Source organism: Procambarus clarkii, chromosome 23 (assembly GCF_040958095.1).
Source record: "Procambarus clarkii isolate CNS0578487 chromosome 23, FALCON_Pclarkii_2.0, whole genome shotgun sequence".
Lineage (NCBI taxonomy): Eukaryota > Metazoa > Arthropoda > Malacostraca > Decapoda > Cambaridae > Procambarus > Procambarus clarkii.
Genome location: NC_091172.1, coordinates 37,140,946 through 37,147,360, shown reverse-complemented (window position 1 = coordinate 37,147,360; position 6,415 = coordinate 37,140,946).

Sequence of the window (6,415 nt, the reverse complement as noted above, 5' to 3'; positions counted from 1 at the left end):
GACCGGACATAAGGAAGTGATAGCCGAAGCTATTTGAACCACTTCCCCGCCGGCACTCGGATGGTAATCTTGGGCATAGAATTTTATCAAATCACCTCATTCTTTGGGGCACACGTGAGGAACACAAATGCAAACAAGCCTGAATAGTCCCCAGGACTATATAGAACTGAAAACTCACACCCCAGAAGTGACTCGAACCCATACTGCCAGGAGCAACGCAACTGGTATGTACAGGGACGCCTTAATCCGCTTGACCATCACGACCGGACATAAGGAAGTGATAGCCGAAGCTATTTGAACCACTTCCCCGCCGGCACTCGGATGGTAATCTTGGGCATAGCATTTTATCAAATCACCTCATTCTTTGGGGCACACGTGAGGAACACAAATGCAAACAAGCCTGAATGGTCCCCAGGACTATATACAACTGAAAGCTCACACCCCAGAAGTGACTCGAACCCATACTGCCAGGAGCAACGCAACTGGTATGTACGGGGACGCCTTAATCCATTTGACCATCACGACCGGACATAAGGAAGTGATAGCCGAAGCTATTTGAACAACTTCCCCGCCGGCACTCGGATAGTAATCTTGGGCATAGCATTTTATCAAATCACCTCATTCTTTGGGGCACACGTGAGGAACACAAATGCAAACAAGCCTGAATGGTCCCCAGGACTATATACAACTGAAAACTCACACCCCAGAAGTGACTCGAACCCATACTGCCAGGAGCAACGCAACTGGTATGTACAGGGACGCCTTAATCCATTTGACCATCACGACCGGACATAAGGAAGTGATAGCCGAAGCTATTTGAACCACTTCCCTGCCGGCACTCGGATAGTAATCTTAGGCATAGCATTTTATCAAATCACCTCATTCTTTGGGGCACACGTGAGGAACACAAATGCAAACAAGCCTGAATGGTCCCCAGGATAATATACAACTGAAAACTCACACCCCAGAAGTGACTCGAACCCATACTGCCAGGAGCAACGCAACTGGTATGTACAGGGACGCCTTAATCCGCTTGACCATCACGACTGGACATAAGGAAGTGATAGCCGAAGCTATTTGAACCACTTCCCCGCCAGCACTCGGATGGTAATCTTGGGCATAGCATTTTATCAAATCACCTCATTCTTTGGGGCACACGTGAGGAACACAAATGCAAACAAGCCTGAATGGTCCCCAGGACTATATACAACTGAAAACTCACACCCCAGAAGTGACTCGAACCCATACTGCCAGGAGCAACGCAACTGGTATGTACAGGGACGCCTTAATCCGCTTGACCATCACGACCGGACATAAGGAAGTGATAGCCGAAGCTATTTGAACCACTTCCCCGACTGCACTCGGATGGTAATCTTGGGCATAGCATTTTATCAAATCACCTCATTCTTTGGGGCACACGTGAGGAACACAAATGCAAACAAGCCTGAATGGTCCCCAGGACAATATACAACTGAAAACTCACACCCCAGAAGTGACTCGAACCCATACTGCCAGGAGCAACGCAACTGGTATGTCCATGGACGCCTTAATCCGCTTGACCATCACGACCGGACATAAGGAAGTGATAGCCGAAGCTATTTGAACCACTTCCCTGCCGGCACTCGGATGGTAATCTTGGGCATAGCATTTTATCAAATCACCTCATTCTTTGGGGCACACGTGAGGAACACAAATGCAAACAAGCCTGAATGGTCCCCAGGACTATATACAACTGAAAACTCACACCCCAGAAGTGACTCGAACCCATACTGCCAGGAGCAACGCAACTGGTATGTACAGGGACGCCTTAATCCGCTTGACCATCACGACCGGACATAAGGAAGTGATAGCCGAAGCTATTTGAACCACTTCCCCGCCGGCACTCGGATGGTAATCTTGGGCATAGCATTTTATCAAATCACCTCATTTTTTGGGGCACACGTGAGGAACACAAATGCAAACAAGCCTGAATGGTCCCCAGGACTATATACAACTGAAAACTCACACCCCAGAAGTGACTCGAACCCATACTGCCAGGAGCAACGCAATTGGTATGTACAGGGACGCCTTAATCCGCTTGACCATCACGACCGGACATAAGGAAGTGATGCCAAAGCTATTTGAACCACTTCCCTGCTGGCACTCGGATGGTAATCTTGGGCATAGCATTTTATCAAATCACCTCATTCTTTGGGGCACACGTGAGGAACACAAATGCAAACAAGCCTGAATGGTCCCCAGGACTATATACAACTGAAAACTCACACCCCAGAAGTGACTCGAACCCATACTGCCAGGAGCAATGCAACTGTTATGTACAGGGACGCCTTAATCCGCTTGACCATCACGACCGGACATAAGGAAGTGATAGCCGAAGCTATTTAAACCACTTCCCCGCCGGCACTCGGATGGTAATCTTGGGCATAGCATTTTATCAAATCACCTCATTCTTTGGGGCACACGTGAGGAACACAAATGCAAACAAGCCTGAATGGTCCCCAGGACTCTATAAACCGAAAACTCACACCCCAGAAGTGACTCGAACCCATACTGCCAGGAGCAACGCAACTGGTATGTACAGGGACGCCTTAATCCGCTTGACCATCACGACCGGACATAAGGAAGTGATAGCCGAAGCTATTTGAACCACTTCCCCGCCGGCACTCGGATGGTAATCTTGGGCATAGCATATTATCAAATCACCTCATTCTTTGGGGCACACGTGAGGAACACAAAGGCAAACAAGCCTGAATGGTCTCCAGGACTATATACAACTGAAAACTCACACCCCAGAAGTGACTCGAACCCATACTGCCAGGAGCAACGCAACTGATATGTACAGGGATGCCTTAATCCGCTTGACCATCACGACCGGACATAAGGAAGTGATAGCCGAAGCTATTTGACCCACTTCCCCGCCGGCACTCGGATGGTAATCTTGGGCATAGCATTTTATCAAATCACCTCATTCTTTGGGGCACACGTGAGGAACACAAATGCAAACAAGCCTGAATGGTCCCCAGGACTATATACAACTGAAAGCTCACACCCCAGAAGTGACTCGAACCCATACTGCCAGGAGCAACGCAACTGGTATGTACGGGGACGCCTTAATCCATTTGACCATCACGACCGGACATAAGGAAGTGATAGCCGAAGCTATTTGAACAACTTCCCCGCCGGCACTCGGATAGTAATCTTGGGCATAGCATTTTATCAAATCACCTCATTCTTTGGGGCACACGTGAGGAACACAAATGCAAACAAGCCTGAATGGTCCCCAGGACTATATACAACTGAAAACTCACACCCCAGAAGTGACTCGAACCCATACTGCCAGGAGCAACGCAACTGGTATGTACAGGGACGCCTTAATCCATTTGACCATCACGACCGGACATAAGGAAGTGATAGCCGAAGCTATTTGAACCACTTCCCTGCCGGCACTCGGATAGTAATCTTAGGCATAGCATTTTATCAAATCACCTCATTCTTTGGGGCACACGTGAGGAACACAAATGCAAACAAGCCTGAATGGTCCCCAGGATAATATACAACTGAAAACTCACACCCCAGAAGTGACTCGAACCCATACTGCCAGGAGCAACGCAACTGGTATGTACAGGGACGCCTTAATCCACTTGACCATCACGACCGGACATAAGGAAGTGATAGCCGAAGCTATTTGAACCACTTCCCCGCCAGCACTCGGATGGTAATCTTGGGCATAGCATTTTATCAAATCACCTCATTCTTTGGGGCACACGTGAGGAACACAAATGCAAACAAGCCTGAATGGTCCCCAGGACTATATACAACTGAAAACTCACACCCCAGAAGTGACTCGAACCCATACTGCCAGGAGCAACGCAACTGGTATGTACAGGGACGCCTTAATCCGCTTGACCATCACGACCGGACATAAGGAAGTGATAGCTGAAGCTATTTGAACCACTTCCCCGCCGGCACTCGGATGATAATCTTGGGCATAGCATTTTATCAAATCACCTCATTCTTTGGGGCACACGTGAGGAACACAAATGCAAACAAGCCTGAATGGTCCCCAGGACTATATACAACTGAAAACTCACACCCCAGAAGTGACTCGAACCCATACTGGCAAGAGCAACGCTACTGTTATGTACAGAGATGCCTTAATCCGCTTGACCATCACGACCGGACATAAGGAAGTGATAACCGAAGCTATTTGAACCAATTCCCTGCCGGCACTCGGATGGTAATCTTGGGCATAGAATTTTATCAAATCACCTCATTCTTTGGGGCACACGTGAGGAACACAAATGCAAACAAGCCTGAATGGTCCCCAGGACTATATACAACTGAAAACTCACACCCCAGAAGTGACTTGAACCAATACTGCCAGGAGCAACGCAACTGGTATGTACAGGGACGCCTTAATCCGCTTGACCATCACGACCGGACATAAGGAAGTGATAACCGAAGCTATTTGAACCACTTCCCCGACTGCACTCGGATGGTAATCTTGGGCATAGCATTTTATCAAATCACCTCATTCTTTGGGGCACACGTGAGGAACACAAATGCAAACAAGCCTGAATGGTCCCCAGGACAATATACAACTGAAAACTCACACCCCAGAAGTGACTCGAACCCATACTGCCAGGAGCAACGCAACTGGTATGTCCATGGACGCCTTAATCCGCTTGACCATCACGACCGGACATAAGGAAGTGATAGCCGAAGCTATTTGAACCACTTCCCTGCCGGCACTCGGATGGTAATCTTGGGCATAGCATTTTATCAAATCACCTCATTCTTTGGGGCACACGTGAGGAACACAAATGCAAACAAGCCTGAATGGTCCCCAGGACTATATACAACTGAAAACTCACACCCCAGAAGTGACTCGAACCCATACTGCCAGGAGCAACGCAACTGGTATGTACAGGGACGCCTTAATCCGCTTGACCATCACGACCGGACATAAGGAAGTGATAGCCGAAGCTATTTGAACCACTTCCCCTCCGGCACTTGGATGGTAATCTTGGGCATAGCATTTTATCAAATCACCTCATTTTTTGGGGCACACGTGAGGAACACAAATGCAAACAAGCCTGAATGGTCCCCAGGACTATATACAACTGAAAACTCACACCCCAGAAGTGACTCGAACCCATACTGCCAGGAGCAACGCAATTGGTATGTACAGGGACGCCTTAATCCGCTTGACCATCACGACCGGACATAAGGAAGTGATGCCAAAGCTATTTGAACCACTTCCCTGCTGGCACTCGGATGGTAATCTTGGGCATAGCATTTTATCAAATCACCTCATTCTTTGGGGCACACGTGAGGAACACAAATGCAAACAAGCCTGAATGGTCCCCAGGACTATATACAACTGAAAACTCACACCCCAGAAGTGACTAGAACCCATACTGCCAGGAGCAACGCAACTGGTATTTACAGGGACGCCTTAATCCGCTTGACCATCACGACCGGACATAAGGAAGTGATAGCCGAAGCTTTTTGAACCACTTGCCCGCCGGCACTCGGATGGTAATCTTGGGCATAGCATTTTATCAAATCACCTCATTCTTGGGGGCACACGTGAGGAACACAAATGCAAACAAGCCTGAATGGTCCCCAGGACTATATACAACTGAAAACTCACACCCCAGAAGTGACTAGAACCCATACTGCCAGGAGCAACGCAACTGGTATTTACAGGGACGCCTTAATCCGCTTGACCATCACGACCGGACATAAGGAAGTGATAGCCGAAGCTATTTGAACCACTTGCCCGCCGGCACTCGGATGGTAATCTTGGGCATAGCATTTTATCAAATCACCTCATTCTTTGGGGCACACGTGAGGAACACAAATGCAAACAAGCCTGAATGGTCCCCAGGACTATATACAACTGAAAACTCACACCCCAGAAGTGACTCGAACCCATACTGCCAGGAGCAACGCAACTGGTATGTACAGGGACGCCTTAATCTGCTTGACCATCACGACCGGACATAAGGAAGTGATAGCCGAAGCTATTTGAACCACTTGCCCGCCGGCACTTGGATGGTAATCTTGGGCATAGCATTTTATCAAATCACCTCATTCTTTGGGGCACACGTGAGGAACACAAATGCAAACAAGCCTGAATGGTCCCCAGGACTATATACAACTGAAAACTCACACCCCAGAATTGACTCGAACCCATACTGCCAAGAGCAACGCTACTGTTATGTACAGAGACGCCTTAATCCGCTTGACCATCAAGACCGGACATAAGGAAGTGATAGCCGAAGCTATTTGAACCACTTCCCCGCCGGCACTCGGATGGTAATCTTGGGCATAGCATTTTATCAAATCACCTCATTCTTTGGGGCACACGTGAGGAACACAAATGCAAACAAGCCTGAATGGTCCCCAG